Source organism: Maylandia zebra, linkage group LG7 (assembly GCF_041146795.1).
Source record: "Maylandia zebra isolate NMK-2024a linkage group LG7, Mzebra_GT3a, whole genome shotgun sequence".
NCBI classification, from domain to species: domain Eukaryota; kingdom Metazoa; phylum Chordata; class Actinopteri; order Cichliformes; family Cichlidae; genus Maylandia; species Maylandia zebra.
Window position 1 is genome coordinate 2888548 of NC_135173.1, and position 17348 is coordinate 2905895.

Genomic DNA, 17348 nt, shown 5'->3' on the forward strand with positions numbered 1-17348 from the left:
CACTGTACAATAAATCCATCTTTACGTATTCTGTCACAGTACATGTAAAAGTAAAACTCATGCTTGGAAATTGGGGTTTCAAAATGTTGCTTTACTTATTAAATGTTTAGCTACAATGGAGACCACTGTGGAGACCAGTGTTGGGTAAGTTACTTTAAATTAGTAACTTAGTTACATTACTGGTTACTTCTATCAAAAGTAACTCAGTTACTTCAAGTTACTCGTTACTTTCAGAGTAACTAGTTACTAGGGAAAGTAACTTTGGTTTTACTCAGAATTCTCTTGTTAATGTGTTGCTTCCATAACTGGATACCCAGCAAGATTGCCAGTCTTCTAGCTTGCTTACTTGCCACAAGTGCACTGTGCCACCTACCAATAGAAAGGAAAAAATAATGTGCACATTTCCACGAGAGAAATCCCACGCCTGATTCTATCCTAGCCTGCTTTTTACATCCAACACAAAAACTGCAGTCGTGGTGCTTTCGATTGTACTCAGAACTCTGAAATTCTGCCTTCTGAATAGGAAGATGTAGGTAACACCAGACTGCAGATGAGCTGCATACAGGGCTGGACTGGGACAAAAAAAATCGTCCCGGGGAATTTGACTAGAGAGCGGCCGCCATTATAGGAAAAATCATAAAGCCTTTGAATGAAAATAAACGCCGTTGTGACAGTGATGTACACTGTTCTGATGGTATATATGCATCAATCTATCAATCGTTTGTTGTAAGATTCAGATAATTATTTTTTTAAAAGTGAGACATTTTAAATGAGAATAAGAAAGTATTTCTTTGTGCCCCCCTCTTCCTTTTAATGCCCTGCATGGACCCCTGGCAACACTTTGCTGGATCCGCACCTGCACAGTTACCAGCTGTCAGCTACTTAAAAAAGGATCCCGGTGTTATTTGTCTCTCAGAAACAGTTCATAACTTCCCTTCAACTCATTCATGTCACCTAAAAGGTAAACCTGTTTCTCCATCACCTGTTCAGCTCTGATGATTCAGTAAGGACATCTCCTGGTTTCATCTTCATGTTTCCCTCTCACCACATAACCAAACCGACATCATGACCAGCAGCTTTACAGCTGTGGCTCCAGCAAACATCAGCTGATACTAGAAAGTAATATTAAATAAATTCTAACAACAGCTGATCAAGCTTAAACGTGCTGCTGTTGTTTAGCGCGACATCCGCTGGTTTCCTCTTTCTGGCGCAAAGTGAGCAATAAACAAACAAGAGAGCCGATCAGCTGATCATTGATCAGATTCATGATTGAAGTAGAAACAGGAGAGGGAGGGGGAGAGGATGAGAGGAGAAGAGGCAGCTGTGCAGCAAAGACACAGAATAAATCCAGCTTTGTGTCTTTTTCATTGTAGCTGAAGTCCGGGACAAACTGTCACGGCTGGGGTGGCAGTCGTGTGGAGGGTGAGAAAGGAGGATCCAATAGCAGACAATGGCGGAGGTGCAAGTGGGTTTTATTTACAGTGCACAAAACCAAGGTGTGGGCAGAACCGAACATAAACCTAAACTGGGAAAACTAATACAAAATGGAGGACATGGAGCGAGGAGCAGAGAGACACGAAGAAACATGGAATAATGCAGACTACACGGGAGATTCACAGAGAAACACAGACGACGCGACGAGAAGCACAGGCAGACACCAACTATAAATACACTTGATCGACCTTTGTTTTTATTATTTATTTTATTTTATTTTCAGTTGTTACAGATGGGACAGACATGAGTGAGGGATAGGAAAGGGAGAAAGAAAGAGGAAGGAAAAGAAAAACAGAAGGGGAGAGGGACAGTGAGAGAGGGGGGGAGAAAAAAAAATCTCCTGGATCACCTGTTGAGAGAAGAAGAATAGAAAACAAGCAAAAAAAACCCAAAGCAACATACTAAACACAACACCATCACATTAATCTAGCTAAGTGTAAACAGCAGTAAATACTAAATATTGAATGTTGTTGTGCAGCACGCAGGACAGACAGCGCACAATGTGCTTTGAAGTAGCAGCCAAGAAAGGTGTAATTTAAGTCTACAAACAGTGAACACCCGTGTGCACACCTGTGTGGATCAGCGCGCTTGTATTCAAATGGTTTCCACATGTAATGGTCTGCAAGAGGATGTAGCGAGCCATAGCCCCGTCCCCCAGGGCATGAAGCAGGCATGGAGGAGATCCAGGCCCCAGACATCCAGAGGCCCCAGAGTGCAAGAGCCCAAGGAGGACCACCGGAGGGGCATCCGTGCCACCCTCATGGGAAGGGCTGAGGATCCCCAGACAAGGCGTCACCCAGGAGTCACCGAGCAGAAGCTAGAGGGGGCTGCACCGGCGTGCCCGCCGGCTCTGCCGGCAGCCAGCTGTGCCAGAGTGAACCGAGCCGCAGGCCCAGAGGCCGGAGGCCCGAGGGCCCCCCGCACCCCGGAGGAGGCCTGACCGAGCAACAGGTGCCAGGCCCCGCCAGGTAGCCACCGGGAGTGAGCTGGTACATACCTCGTGTGTTGTTTGTGAAGGAAGGACCCAAAATGCAGGCAAATGCTGTAATGCGAGTGAGCATTTATTTACAGGGGTGGCAAAGCGGCAAAAACAGCAAATGAGGAATGGGGAGCTACCAAAACTTAGACTGGGGAAAACTAAAGAACAAACCTGAAACGAGTAGTAGGGAGAAACATGAAGATGAAAATCAGTGAGACATAGAGAAACAACAGTAAAAGGCAACCAGTAAAGGCAACCCACACTATAAATACACACACAGAGGAGCACGAAATGGCCAACCAGAGGGAGGCACAGCTGATCCTAATTAACAAGACGAGACGCAGACCTTCAAAGTAAAACTGGAACCCACAGATTGAACTACCAACACAGACTCAGGGATGTGAAACAGATATATAAAAAAGAGAGAAAGAAAATGATGAAAACAAAGAAAATAAAAAGTGTGGAAGCGTGAGTGGGAAATTGTCTCCAACTGGGGGAAGCAGTGACGCTACAGGTCATCTTCTTCCCCTGCTGGACACAAAAGAAAACATAATTTGGAGTATTGTGGATGAAAATAATTAACAACAACATCAAGAAGATTTTTGTGTTTGCGGTTAAGACCAAATAGAAATATCATTTTTGGGGTTTAAAGTCAGTAGAGATCAAAACAAAATAAGTAGAGATGTGTTGCTTTAGGAGTGATGAAAACATATGCAGTCACAGTGAATAATGAAAGTCTCTCAGTCTGTCGATTACAGGTGGGGAACGGACCTGGATCAATTCTCCATGGGCAGCAGTCGGGAGAAAATTATAGGTTAAAATCATTAGAAAAAATAGAAACACCCAGCCAGAATTTTTGGCTGAATTGCTTTGCAGCTTCTCGTCCTCGTCCTGAACAAGCAAGCTCCAAGGAAGCTGATCTCTCCCTGAAGACACCGAGTGCAGTTTCAGAAGCACGAGCATGAACATCAACAGTGGACAGGAGTCCAAGAGACAATACCAGAGTTCTGAGCAGAGAGGTCCAGCAGCACTGTGGGCAAACGGCATCAGAAAGAGAAGAACCACCATCTAGATTGGATGGATGGAGATGCGTTTCCAGCAAGCTGCAACCTCACTGTGTGTGAAGGACTTTTGAGAAGACTGTCTGAGCTTGACATTTGCCATGTTTGGAGCGAGATGGCAATGAAAGAGACAGTGGGACAAAGAGATACACGAGACAAAGCTGAAGAAAACTGACTGCCATTGGACTGAAAAGTGGGAGAGAAGGAAAGGAGCAGAAGAGGACTGAGGCTGCTGTTTTAGTGTGGGGAATCAAATTAGGTTAAGGAATCTGGGGAGACAAACGACTGCCTGGAAGTGGAGGATTGACACAGTGTCCAGACCACCACAAAAGGGGGAGGAAGACAAGCACTGAGGTATGCAAGTGTACTGTTAGAAAAATGGAAAGGTGACACGTTAGAAAAATGGAAAGGTGACACCACACATGCAGATAATATGCACCAGAGATAACAAAAAATCATACACAAAGTGTTACACATTAAAAGAGGGCATTTGTAGAAGGGGTTGACAACACACAGCGTGGTTGCCTATGGTAACCTGCAAGCATTTGGGGTTTAGCTGTGCCTGACTATGACAGAGTTTTTCATTTAGATGTTTCTGAAACAAAATTTGGAGTGAACGGAGTTTTGTTTCAGAAAAAAGGGGGGAAGGTACATAAAAGGATACATAAAAACAGAAAATGTATTAACCCGACTAACACACACACACACACGTAATGAAGATCAAACACAATTTTAAGTAGGTAATGCTGTTACCATCATCCTGTCTGGTTTATTGAGTGGGTTGAGAACTGATACATAGACGACTGAATTAGTATTATTTTGGGGAACATGATAGCAGGGGTGAACAGAATCCTGCAGCCAGAGTTTGAATGAGTGAAACTAGCAGATTTTTTGTTTTTGTTTTGTTTTTTGTTTTGTTTTTGTTTCTGAAGTATGGGGGAGGTTTTACCATGGCACCAAGTTTTAGATTTGGTGTTTTCTCACCTATGAGAGAAAGAATATTCTGTGACAAGTCCTAAGACCGGGCTTCTGTATTTTTTATTTTCTTTTGTTTTTCAGTTTTATTTGTCATTTGTCATTTTATTTTTATTTTTGAACAGTGCACTGATTTCTGTTTGGGAATTTCTTTTCTTTAAGCAGATCTGCACGTCGGGAATTAAAAGTGCTACACGTCGTCAAGAAAATTGTTGCAAGTGAGTTTCTCCACATTAAAATGGGCTCAGGAGAAAGCCACTTATCTGGGACAATTAGAAAATGAGAGTCCCTGCCTAAAAAGGATTCAGCGATGTAATCCGATCTAAAGTTCTTCTTTTTCTTTTTGAAATGACGTCATTTTGCTGAGAGTGGAAACTAAATGCGACGATGAGTTCCACTATCAGCAAAGAAAGAAAGAATGGATGAATGAATGAAATGGAAATAAAAACAAACTGACTGACTGGTAAAAGCTGACAAGACTTGACCACAACTCAAGGTTAACCTCCACCTAGACAGGACAAAAGGGTGGATGAATTTATGTGTTTCCTTTTACAGGAGCAGAAAGATGACAGCAACATTCGAGGTTGCGTGACGATTTAACCTTTTAAGTGCCACTTTCTGTGTCTGTGCATCTACCAGGGGTGTTATTCACTACCTTGTGTTGCTCACAGAGGAAACTGTGAGAAAGTGTGTACACACCTGCGCAGCGCTAACATTTGCATTCTCTTTTCTACAGCATTACAGTTCTTCATGTGATTTGATGATGTGATTTCTAACAGAACAATCGGTGGATGTTTGTTTCTCTACTACAGGTTATGAGTTGGTGATGCTGTTACACTGTGTTGTTGGGAAAATGTTGAAGGTTACTTTGACGATGTGAATAACGTGAGAAATTTCCTGTGTTGAAACCAGTGTCATTCTTTTTACAGCAGGCTTAATTTTATGGCCTTTTACGGCACCTCTGGAATGTGGATGGCCGACGCCTGCCCACCACACGATCCATGTGTTGCTAATGTTTGTTTTCTTTAAGAGTGCATTGTGGAGGATTCAGCAGAAGCAGACAAGTGACATGAGAAAAACAAATAAGGGATGCAGTGTTTATGGAATAGTTGAAGATGGGCTCATTAGCTGGCCACTATTGAACTCATAGTGATAAAACGGGTGGAGTGACATTGCTTAAGGGAAGTCACAGATTAAATTGTGGAATAAATTGGGATGATTCATGATTTGGGACAAATTATGGTAATAATAGTGATTTAATGATTGGAGAAAACCTGCACATGATACTTGTCTGTTATGCTGAGTACTTTATCACTCTCATGATCTATAGTTGGTTGCAAATGTGAAGTTTGATTTAACAGATTTGTCTTCCAGGTTACAGGCTCCAGGTGGAGCTGGGAGTTAAACAAGCTTAACATGTGACTGCTGGTTAATGTTTTTACACAGGGTTACAGGTTGGAGTATGGCTGCTCCAAGTGGGAAACCCTGGAGATTGTTTTAGAGAGAATGTGCAACATTCTTGTACATGTCTCATTGGGGAGTTGACACATGGTGAAAGCCGTGTGGCGAGAGGAGTGTCATTTTTTAATCTGTAGATGTCATGAGGTGCCATGACGAGAAGGAGTGGCTGAGAGGATCGTCCACAAGATGGGAGCTGAGGCCAGGAGAGAGGCTTCAGGAGAATCAGAGATCATCTTCAGCACAGCAGACATCACACAGAGAGCTGTGCTACTGAGCTTCCAGGAGATCAAGAGGAGACTTCAAACAGCAAGATTTTAAATAAAATGAAAGATTCAATGTTGACGCTGAGGAAGACAACTAAGGTGTACGACGTGCTCTGCCTTAAATCTTCAGCAGCGTTGGAACATGAGAACCTGAGGGATGGAGAGAGCGTGCCAAGCTCCAAAAGTGACAGCGCAGAGGAAGTCCAGCGATTGAATTGTGATTCTGTGTAAGGCACAAATACTAGGAGACTGGGAAATAGTTGACACCACTTTTCCCAAGGATGAAGATCACCTAAAGTGTGTCACTTTGCCATGCAGATTTGATGCTCTGCAGAGAAGCCTTCTGCGAGGGAGAGATGTAAACAGACGAGCCTTTTTATCTACATTTAATTTATGTTAACTTCTCTAGGCTGGTTGAGGGGGAATTGGAGAGAAACGGTAGTGTTAGGTGTGACTGTGGTTATTGTAACTGTGATTTTTTTATAAGTGAATTGCCCAGAGACAGACCTGAATCCATTCCAGCGAGTCCACCATCACAGGCCACGGTGAAGCGAACCAAACGTAGTGAAACAGGTAAATCAGATGAGTGTTTTGATTATTATGGCGGTATAGAGTTGGACTACGTTAAAGGGTCCACAATCTGGTATACATTTGATCTTTGTGCTGTCATTAAATGCAAGGGCTTGCTGAACAGTTGAGTCCAACATTTTTAATGGCAGTACAAAATCGGATGGCGTTAGATATGTTGTTGGGAGAAAAAGGGGGCGTTTGCGCGATGTTTGGGGATATGTATTGTACTTTCATTCCAAATAACAGTTCCTGACGGCTCTGTGACCCGAGTTCTGGAAGGCCTAAAGACGTTGTCCACCGCAATGTAGGAGCATTCGGGATTAGATGACCCGCTGGAAGCGTGGATGACCTCTGTCTTTGGGCAATGGAAATGTTTCATTATGTCAATTATGGTTTCTTTGTTTGTTTTTATTGCAGTATTAGTGACATGTGGGTGTTGTTGTGTGCCTTGTATCAGAGCCTTGTTCGTAAGACTCATCAATCGTGCTGTGGGAGAATCTGATACAAAGGCCGACACCATGATGCCACTTTTGGGAAATGGGGAGTCACAGTATGAAAACATTATGGTGAGAGATTTAGTTTAGTTTTATCTGCCATAGGGCAGATAAAAAGGGGGATTTGTAGGAGTTTTTAGCTTATTTTAGAGTTTAGAAATGTGTTAATGTAACAGAGTCATAAATCACATTGTTATAATTACACAAAATGTGTTCTAAACCCCCAAACTGCTCCTTTTATACCGGACTTTTAGGACCTCCAAGCCTGTAGTTGTGTTCATTATCAGTTAGAGCCCCTCCTCATTCTTTTCTTCTTCTTCTTTGGTGCAATACTATAAATACAGTGTACCCCTTTTGCCTCTCCCCTTTTTCTACAATTCCCCTGTGGGAGAGGTGTGTGTCATTTCTTTCCAACACCTTGAAACACACATAATTCATATTTAGCCACCCTGATGTTTATGATTGCGATGTTAGTTCAGTTATTGTCATTATTAAGCCTGTTTTTGTAAGATGTTATAAGTGTGTAGTATGTGTGTATCATAAATGTGTTTTAGGCGCCATAAATGCTAGCATGAATATATACTCCTTGCTAGCTTGGGAGCTGTGGTGGGTTGAGCTAACCCTCTTCCCCACTGTTTGTATTTGGTCTAGGAGCTGGAGTGGGCAAATTATTTACTTGGAGGTCTTTCTTTCTTTTACCTTTTTTATCAGGTATGTCGGATTTCATGTTGTTGTTTTTGTTTTATCTTATGTCAAATATGTTACGTGTAAATGCATATTTTATGTTTAATGTAAAAAATAAATGCCAGCCCTTTTTCTACAATTCCCCTGTGGGAGAGGAGCTGGAGTGGGCAAATTATTTACTTGGAGGTCTTTCTTTCTTTTACCTTTTTTATCAGACACAACGCAGAATCACACCGGTTACATTAACATAGAATGTAGAACTATTGTAGAGACATTGACACTGCCCTCAATATAATAAAGGCCTCATTGTGTTGTGAACTTAGGAGTAGATTGTAGGAGACCCCTCCCCCACTTGAACTGTGAAAGTAAAACAGAGAGGAGTTAATGCTGAGTGGAAATTCCCCACAGAATGTTTGGGTGGGGGTCTCAACATTTATAACTGGATAACTGTGGTCTGGAAGAGAGATGGGTTTTATGACCTAGGGAGTCACCTACACCCACAGTGTTTTAACTGTCACGCACACACATCCACACGCACACTCACTCATGTGCACTCACACATACACACAGGTATGCGCACACAGTCACACACGAGCACTCACATAGACACGTGGGAACGCGCACATGTAGGCATTCATGTGCTCGTGCACATAGATACAGACAGAGTTTGCAGCACACCGTGGGGGGTTTTATGATGGGGTCGCCCCTACAAAGCTGTGTTTCACAGAGAAAGGAGTGAAGATTTTTTGCAGAGGGACACACCGGCCTGGTCTTCCCTTCTAGAAGTGCATGCTTAAATGAAGATGAATAAAGATGAATAAAGGTTTTGTGAAATGACTACTGAGTTCCGGTGGCGTCTCTGGAAGTTTCGACGAATAAAAGAACCGGGGTAAAACTGATTTCGTAACAAGACATAGGCTTTAAGCAACCATGAGCCACTGATAAGCGTGACAGATCAATAAGTCTGTGTAAAGTGCACCTCTTACACAGAGAAAGTCAATGAGCACGCAATAAAGTGGACTTGGTAGGGGTAGTTTATCACCAGCCTTGCTGAAAGTTGAATTTAATTTATATATACAGTCAGACTTTAAAGAAAATTTTATTTGAAGTTTATAAAATCCAGGTTTGATACTGTTACATATAAACTAAGAGATGTTCACTTCTGGGTCTTGCTGTATCGGAATTTCACCTGTAGGAGACCTTCTTGACGTAAGCTGTGTTTGTTACGGGAGGACGGTGGAGACACCGTACGAGTTTACTGTGTCAGCAGAAATAAGGAAGTCAGAATTACAAGACTTTTTGTGTTGTTGTTTTCTGATATTTCAGTGCTTAGTTGATTATTGTGAAAGCCCAGGACGGGAACCAAGTGAGGCAGAGCTGTCATTCTTTCGCTTGTGTGAGAGCACATTTGATGATTTTCAAATCCAGTTTTACTGGAGCAGATGGACCGCGCCCTAGTAATTTCCATAACGAGAAGTAGAGCTGTCTCCGATTAAAACATATCGGGGTTAAAGAGTGCTCGAGGTTCTGGGGAGATTGGATTTGGCTTTTCTCTCTCTCTTCCAAAAGTATAAATTTTATCCCTCAAAATTGAAATAGCGCTGATTCCTCTGTCCTCACACACTCAGGATCTGAAGTTGTTCTCTTACATTTTTTTCAGTATTACAGTACACTACAGTACTTTAATCCATATTTCCTGATTAATGAGGAGTTACTGAAGTACAAGCTTTTTTTTAAAAAAAAGTTACTGTCTTTACAGATGTGGCAAGAGACTGAAAGCATGCTGTTGTTTGCACATTTAATATTCAGCTCTGCACAGGAGCTGAAGCAGGATGCAGCCTGTTGCTTTTACAGTATAATACTTGTAATAAAAGTACAGTAACAGTAATTAGTGACTGAGTAGCCCGGGGCGTTTCTCTTGATTTCTTTAGTCGGTGTAAATTCATTCACCTGCACGGGTTAGCTAAATGAACCCTGACAGCCGAGTGCTCATTTTAGCTAGCTAGGTCTCAGGAGCTAGCTAAGGACGGTAGTTACGGATTAGCTTACAAACACGTTTAACTTACCGAAAAAGTGCAGCAGGGCCTCGGGTCCTTCTGTCGGGTAGTCCAGTTTACTGAAGAACACCTCAGGCTGTCAGGTTAAAACACTCAGTCGTGTTTTCGTAGTGTAAACACTGGGCATCCTCTCAGAGCCTACGCTCTATCTGCTATTCCCGGACAGAGATACGCAAGTTTCTCCGTGACTGCAGCTGCCAGTCAAAGCTGCTATGATAACGTTTCACCCCAATTTAACATCACCGCGGTAGGAATTAGAATCAAACTTATGGGAAAGGAGACTCATTGGACATCAATCAGCGGGATGAGAACTATTGATAACAAAAGAAAGAATCTTTGGAAAAAGTTTATCTTAGGAGAATTAATTTATTTTAGTCTGACCCCAGTCCCATCCACTAACATGGAGGAGGCGGGATTTATGACCTATACTGCAGCCAGACACCAGGGGGCGATAGAGACGTTTTGGCTTCATTTTTGGGGAGCTGTCGCGTCGTCCATCTTTTATACAATCATTGATACGCACCTACTGGCATGCCCCTTTAAATTTCTTCATAAATGTTATTTTCATTCATTCATTTTCATTCATTTATTTGTTCATTTTCAGGCACAACAAATACCTATATTGAACATAAAATGCACAAAACAAAAAAACTAAAATTGCCTGAAAAAGGAGTGGGGCGAAGAAAACTTATTAAATCCCACCCCTATACTCACTCATCAACAAAAAAAACAATAAACTTCCCGCAGCTACGCCCATCATTGCATACAGACCCATCAACAGCCCCGGGCAGATACAAGCATCTAAGCGGCAGCTCGCAAACAACAATTAGAGCCTTCATAACTGAATACAGAATATATAAATTATAAATGGCATTACCACAGGTAACAGGCAGTAATAACTACAAGTAACAAACACACATACATATACATACATATATATCTACACACACATGTACATATATGTACATACATACGCACACTTTTTTTTTTTTTTTTGAATCCATACCAGCAATGGTAAGAGAACAGACATTACAGAGCACACTAAAAACCATCATTGAGTATACTGTGACCAGACCAACTGTTTGTAGAGAAATGTAAATCTATGAATATTTTTGCATTGTTTCAATTGTAAACTCAGACTGTTCCAGATTTTCACACCACATACAGACACACAAAAACCTTTACGGGTTGTTCGAGTTCTGGGTAATTTGAATTCTCCAAAGCCTCTCACATTATAAACCTTTTCTCGAATTTCAAATCTAGTTTGTAAATTTGCCGGTAAAAGTTTAGTAAAAGCTTTATACAAAATTTTGGATGTATTGTAATTAACCAGATCCTGAAATTTAAGTAACTTTGCCTGAAGAAAGAATTTGTGAGTATGATCTAGATAACCAGCCTTGTGAATAATACGCAGTGCTCGTTTCTGTACTGTGACTAATGGATTAGTTGTATTTTTATATGTATTTCCCCACACTTCCACACAATATGGAAGATATGGAAGAACCAGGGTACAGTACAGAGTACGAAGTGCATCTTTATCAAGGAATTGTTTCACTTTGTTCAAAACTGCGAGGCTTCTGGAAATTTTGGTTTTTATGTGTCTGACGTGGGGTTTCCATGAAATTTTATTATCAATTACGACTCCCAAAAATTTGTTTTCACTCACATTATCAATTGGTACACCTTCAATGATAATTGGTAATTCTATATTATATTTTAAATTACCAAAAAACATTGCTTTAGTTTTATTTATATTTAATGATAATTTATTTATGTCCATCCATTTTTTTTTTAATTAATTTTAGCTCCCTGTTTATGGTCATTACAAGATCAATATAATCATCGCTACTGAAAAATATGTTGGTGTAATCTGCGAACAGTATGAGTTTAAGTACTTGAGAAACATCAAAAATATCATTTATGTATACATTGAAAAGTTTTGGTCCCAACACTGACCCTTGGGGAACACCACATGTATACATGTATACATGTGGTGTTCCCCAAGGGTCAGTGTTGGGATTACCAACAGTGTTGGCATTACCATTCAGAGAAACTTGGTATTATAATACCAAGTTTCTCTGAATGGTAATGCCCTATGCTAACATATTGTTCCCGACCCGTTAGGTAACTTTTTAACCAGTTACCAGCTTTCCCTCGAATACCATATCTTTCCAATTTATCCAATAAAATTGAGTGATTGATTGTGTCAAAGGCCTTTTTGAGATCAACAAAAATACCAACTGCATATTTATTTTTATCCAGTGTATCAGTAATTTCTTCTACTGCCTCAATTATCGCCATTGAAGTGGTTCTTTGCGTTCTGAAACCATATCTGACCAACATTTATTATTTGATGTTTTTCAAGGAATTTTTCTAATCTTGAATTAAAAAGTTTTTCTAGAACTTTTGAGAATTGAGGCAGTAGAGAAATAGGCCTATAATTGGTAAAACTGTGTTTGTCATTACTTTTATATAGTGGTATTACCTTCGCAATTTTCATTTTTTTTGGAAAACAACCGGACTGAAATGATAAATTACAGATATATGTTAAGGGACTAGCAATATTCAGAATAACCTGTTTAACTACAGACATATTTATGTCATGATAATCCATTGAAGACTTACTTTTACATTTTAATGTGATATTTATTACTTCTTGCTCATTTGTAGCTGAGAGGAACAGTGAAAAGGGATTTGATTTTATATTACTGATATTTTCATTTTTATGACACGGGATGTCTGCTGCTAGTTCAGGGCCAGCATTTATGAAGAATTTATTGAACCCATCGACAATATTACTCATGTTGTGATTTTCACCATTTGCATCAGTAAAATATTCAGGATATGATGTTCCAGAAGATCCTTGTTTAATTAAGTTGTTTAACACATCCCAAGTTCCTTTTATATTGTTTTTATTTTCACATAATCTTCTTCTATAATAAAATTGTTTGCTCGTTCTTATAATATCAGTCAATTTATTTCTATATGCTTTATATCTTTGTTCCACTTCTTTTGTTTTTACTTTGATGAACTGTTTATACAGATTGTTTTTCTTTTTGCAAGCATTAATAATTCCTTTTGTGAGCCAAGGACTTTTTTATCTTTTTTTTCTTTGTCATGTGTTCGTTTACAGGACAATGTTTATTGTACCACATAGTAAAAATATCTAGAAAATTATCATAAGCCTTGTCCACATCTGACTCTTCATACACCGAACTCCAATCTTGTTGTGCTAAATCTAAATTGAAGGCATGAATTGCTTCTTCATTTATTGTTCGCTTTGCTATCATGATCTTGGTATCTATTTTTTTTTAAATCACAGTCACACAAAGTAAAAACTGGTAAGTGGTCAGTTATATCACAGACAAGCAGGCCACTTATAATTTGGAAATCCATGACATTAGTAAAAATATTGTCAATAATAGTGGCGCTATGTGATGTTATTCTGCTTGGCTTTGTTATTGTTGGATATAGTGATAAGCTGTACATCGTGTCAGTAAAGTCATCAATGGCTTTTAACCTTGTTGGATTTAGCAAATCAATGTTAAAATCACCACAGATAAATAGTAATTTTTGGTTCACCGAAGCAAACGTTTTTTCTATCCATTCATTAAAAGTGTCAATACTTGAACTGGGTGTCCGATATATGCAACTTATTATAACATTTCTCTTTTTGTCATTCATAATCTCAATAGTCAAACATTCCAAAATTCCATCAATAGCCATAGACATAGTTGTTACAACATTATATTTTATAGAGTTATGAACATATATAGCAACCCCGCCGCCCGCCTTATTTAATCTATTCATGTATTTTAAATCATATCCATTCAAACAAAAATCTATTCCTTTATCGACATTGAACCAAGTTTCAGTGATGGCTATAACACTAAAGGGGCGAGAAAATTGTTGCAAATAGTCCTTAATGAAATCAAAATTAGAGTACATACTTCTGCTGTTAAAGTGAATTAATGAGAGCTTCCCGTCTAGGTTAATTTCTTTTTCATATTGTTCCTGAGTGAAATAATTACAATTTTTAACAGAAGTAGAGAGAAAGTTACTTTCAGAATCTATTTCTGGATCTATTATATTATGCTCCTTATATTCACAATCTAGATCAATTACTTTCTGTTGAAGAATTAATTTCAACGTGTCCATGTCATTTCCTGGTGTAATTGATATATTGGTGTCAGTTATACTTGTCCAGAACCTTACAGAGAATGTGATGATTTGATGGATAATTAAAGTCAGTCATATATCCACAAACACAACAAGCTGAAAGTCAGTGATGCTGCTCGGTTTGCAGTCCTGAATATCACGGCACAAGCAGGATTCACTGCACTGTTAATGTGAGCTGTGTTATATTGCTGCCTCTGTTCGGTGGTGTTGAGCCAAACGGACTTTAACGTGTGTTTGAACGAGCTGACGGTTCACTCGTTAAGCTGAAAGAAAGATGCTTTAATCACAGCAGTCACACATGTGTCCACTGCACCATCTGGAACTCTTCTTGTTTACACTCGTAATAACACAAACACTAAATCCTGCTTCTCTGGTGCTGTTGTGTAGCAGTGCATACACCTGAGACTGTCACCTGTCTGTCTGTCCTGCACTCTCTCTCTGTTTCTTTCTCTCTGATTGTGGAATAAAAGTATGAACATGTGTTTATAAGTTACACTTGTGTTTGAATCCTGCAGCTTATCACACATTTGATTTCCATGTGTGACAACTGCAAGTGTCCAGAGTGAGGACAGACTGAGGGACCCACTGCTGCACATCATCTGTGAGGCTTTGCACCCCTGGTGATCCACCAGGACAAACTCAGCAGTATGTGAGGAAGAGGAGGAGGAAGAGCCAGCAGCAGCTGACAGATGGAGAGAATAGACAGACTGTTCCCTGTTTGTGAAGGACTGCTAGGAAAGTTTAACATAACTGTCTGTCCTGAATCAGTCTTATTAGGTAATGTTCAAATAATTTTATCATCCCAGTGTTTTCAGTGTGGGAGAAAGTACTCAGAGTACTCAGGGCCTTCAAGTTACACACTATGAAAGGCAGCAACAAGTTTAATGTTCAGAAACCTAAAGTATGTATCAGCAGCAGAATGGACCTAAAAATAAATGTTTGTTTCAGTTCTATGAAGCTTTGAGTATTTTGGATCAGTACCTGCTGTGTTTGTTGCATCATATTGCTGTAACTGTTTATATGCTTTATATATTCTGAGCTAAGTTGATCTATAGTGTTACATCATATTCTATAAGGATGTTATGTGTTTGTAGACTTTCTGCCCAGTTTGACCCATTTAGCAGACGTCAGCCTGTTTAAGGCTCTGATATCTATTCTGTGTGACTTAAAGCAGTTATGACATGGTCTGATTTTCTCACCCAATAAAGGAATATTTCATATATTAGTCTACTCTTCATTCTATCAGAAACAGTTATCACAGCTCCTACATTTTGTTTTTACACATATATGTAAGCATTGAGCCAAATTTAGTAATGCCAGCATATTACAGTTTTTCTCGATTGGTTTGGCTCATTTCTTGAAACCGAGATGACATTCTCAAAATAACATGGACAAATCTCCAAACCACCTTGCAATTGTTCACAACAGAATGGCATTTTTCATTGGTTTTATCAAATTGCAAATGCTTTAGTACATGTCTCAACTGACTCTGTGCTTCTTTTCAAATGATTATGTACAAGTAGCTACAGTTAGCACAATGAGCCCACATTTAGCACATTTTCCAAATAAATAGATCTTGGCGATCTAAACTGATTAGTTGATTTTTCAGTGAAATGGTTACTCACTCCAAAACATATCAGCATGGTTTCATTGTGTAAGTCATCATATGCACAATTGTCTGTTCAACTGTCAAAATTAGTCAAAGATATAATACCATGGAAGAATATCTTGGAAGTTATGACAGTACTTGACAATCAATCAGGTGAAATTAGAACTAACGAAGGAGCAGTTTCCCACATCTCAGATGACCAATCAAACAGGTTGTTTAGATACCTGACAGGTGTTGTCTGTGATTATGGCTGCTGCCAAATGTATATAGACAGAGCTTGGCCTGGGGCCAGTTTCATTTGCAGTGTGAACATGGAAGCACCTTGCCAAGTACAACAGCAACTTCCTGCTCGAGGAAGAGGAGAAAGAAGAAGAGGAAGAGGAGGAGTGAGAATGCGTGGAGGAATAGGGGGAAGAGGCCGAGGAGCACGGAGGCACCATGATGTCCCAGATGAAATCCGGGCCACCCTTATTGACCACGTTATAAACCATCGCCTCACAATGGCAGAGGCAGGTCGCCGAGTGCAGCCTAATGTGCCTCGGTCTACAGTCTCCTCCATCATCCAAACCTTTCGCAGGGAAAACAGGTACAGAACTATGCTATTGAACTATTCAGTGTTGGTGTGTGTGTAGGCCTAGAGTACTGTAATATCTTCATGTGATGTCATATGATACTATAAAAATGACAAAGAAAAAAAATGGAGAAAATACTGTGAATAGTATTCCAGTCACTGTGCAGTGCATCACACTTTTAGTACCATAAAACAGCAGTACAATTACATTGGTAACTCATTTTGTAACAAATTTACAGTGTTGACCTTTGACTTGTATGTCTAGGATTGGATGACAGCCTCAATTGGGTGGCAGAAGAAAACTTCTAAATGAACAACAAGGACGAGAAATATGCAACATGGTCATTGCAAATAATGCCATCACACTGAGACAGATTCGTAATGCAATCCTGCTAGACAATGTAATGTTCCAAAATATAAACTCTATCAGCATCTCCACAATAGACCGGGTATTGAAGAAACATCAGATGACCATGAAACAGATTTACAGGGTACCATTTGAGAGAAACTCTGACAGAGAGCAGTGCGTCGATGGCCAGGGGGATGAGGATGGTGGCCAGGAAAGAGAGGGTGACAATGGCGACCACTGAAAATATTACTGTACTATAGTTCTGAAACTTTATTTACAGTATGGTAGGCTAGAGTTTGTTTTGGTTTTTTGTTTGTGTTTATAACTGTTCACATTTACAGAATCCTGTATATGTTTTCTTTTCACAGTATGTTCTCTAATGTTAACATTTCTTTGTACGAATAAAAATGTTTACAGTTTCCTTGAGTATGAGTGGTTTATTGGAGGCTGATTTTAATGTAGAATCTTTTAGTTTTATTCATAGTGGTATTCTGTTGCTAGACCTGTGCCTCAGTGACAAAACGTCTAAGCATTTTGACTTGCAGTGCTTAAACAATGCCAAAGGTATAATGCATTTTGGGGGCATTGACTATTTATAAGAG